The sequence below is a fragment of the Sinocyclocheilus rhinocerous genome, unplaced genomic scaffold, assembly GCF_001515625.1.
Source record: "Sinocyclocheilus rhinocerous isolate Xijiao unplaced genomic scaffold, SAMN03320098_v1.1 scaffold2338, whole genome shotgun sequence".
In the NCBI taxonomy this organism is placed as follows: Eukaryota; Metazoa; Chordata; class Actinopteri; order Cypriniformes; family Cyprinidae; genus Sinocyclocheilus; species Sinocyclocheilus rhinocerous.
This window is the reverse complement of record NW_015644013.1, coordinates 436,513-438,430: the sequence shown is the minus strand read 5'-3', so window position 1 is coordinate 438,430 and position 1,918 is coordinate 436,513. Positions and strand designations below refer to the sequence as shown.

General features: G+C 31.8%; 1 protein-coding gene across 3 annotated transcripts in view; it reads left to right on the top strand.

The window, feature by feature from the left end:
- Positions 1-1,918, top strand: part of lipia (lipase, member Ia) — an 11,326-nt gene that overhangs the window by 5,316 nt on the left and 4,092 nt on the right. The gene's annotated exons all lie outside the window — the stretch shown is intronic.

Sequence of the window (1,918 nt, the reverse complement as noted above, 5' to 3'; positions counted from 1 at the left end):
AAAAAAATATGATATTTAGGCAAAATAAGAAAAATTTACACATCTCCATTCGGTTCAAAAGTTTTCACCCCCGTCTCTTAATGCATGGTTTCTCTTTCTGCAGCATCAGCGAGCGTTTGAACCTTCTGTAATAGTTGTGTTTGAGTCCCTTAGTTGTCCTCGCTTTTATGTGAAATATCTTATTCAGGTCAGTGCTAAATAAACAACACATTTTGTATGATCCCTCTTATTTTGGTAAAATAATTAACATTTTGCAGATTCTGAAAGGTGTATGTAAACTTTTGACTTCGTCTATATTATATATTGCACACTGTTTTGTTTTGTTTTCCAATCAGAAGCTGTCCTCCGTGAGAGAGTTCTGAGCCCTAAAACTGATTAACAAGTCATAATTCATGACTGAGCAAAGCAGAAAATAATAATTGCTAATAATAATATTTTCTGTTTTTAATTTTGCTTATAGTTTTAGTAATTTTGTTGTGTTTTTTATGTGTATGCATTTTTTTTATTTAGTTTTTAGTATTTATTTTAGTACTTCAACTTAAATTAAACTAATGAGAAATGTTGCATCGGCAACTAGTTGAAATAAAATGTTTTTAATATAAGCTGTCCTCCGTGAGAGAGTTCTGAGCCCTAAAACTGATTAACAAGTCATAATTCATGACTGAGCAAAGCAGAAAATAATAATTGCTAATAATAATATTTTCTGTTTTTAATTTTGCTTATAGTTTTAGTCATTTTGTTGTGTTTTTTTATGTGTATGCATTTTTTTTATTTAGTTTTTAGTATTTATTTGAGCACTTCAACTTAAATTAAACTAATGAGAAATGTTGCATCGGCAACTAGCTGAAATAAAATGTTTTTAATATCTTAAGCAATTTTACTTATTTATTTGTTTGTTTATTTATTACAATTTATATTTATTTATATTGTAGTTTTAGTTAGCAATAATGACCCTGGTTCAGGGAGAGGGTGGAAAGTGGTTGTGAAACCTCGGCTGGAAACGAAATACTACCTCGGGGAAAAATGAAATAAACAGATATGAGCTGTTGAAGGTTGTGCTGGTTCTTGAGGACAGGTATCAGGTTTGTCTGTGCACAGGTGAAGCATGCAGGTAAATATAGTCATGTGTTAATCATTAACTTCTTCAGGTGGAGTCCTGAATAAACAGCAGGTGACAGTCTTGTTGTTTTATGTTGACATAGTGCTCAAGTAGGTAACGTTGTCCTGTCATACTTAAGATAAAATAGAATGAAGGCCTTTAAACTCCATTTTTTAGAAGTAAGAATATCGCCAACTGGAAGCGTTAAAATAAAAACTTGTGTAATGTGATGGTACATAGAGAGGCTTTTTGGATGTGTTATTTTATTTATTTATTTTTATTAGGTTTTGCATTTAGATATATATTTAGACATTCTTAATGACTACTTTTTGTTAAGGTTTTGATCTTTTTTTTTTATTTCCCATTCATTTTATATGTTGGTCCTTTCTGACCGTGAAGGAACAAAGTGTTATTTTTGTTCAACCCTTTAACATATCCGGATTGTGTGAGTGTGTGTGTGTGTGTGTGTGTGTGTGTGTGTTCACATAGCTAATGTGACAAATGTCACCAAGTGTCATCCTATTCTGGTGAAGCAGAAAATGTAAAAAATTTGAAACATACATTTGTTTTTTTGGTCAACACTGACTGAAGAGGCCCAAAGAGTCAAAGATGATAAAGGCACTGCATGTTTGTTTAATATGTGAACAGATAAACTAATTAAAATTCATTTTAAAAGTTAGAATTATCCATTTTGTTTTCAAAGTGTCTTCAAGGTGTTAACTAGCCTAATCAGAGTCCCATTCTTTTGTGAAATGTTCACCACTGTGTGTGTGTGTGTGAGTGTGTGTGTGTGTGTGTGTGTGTGTGTGTGTGTGTGTG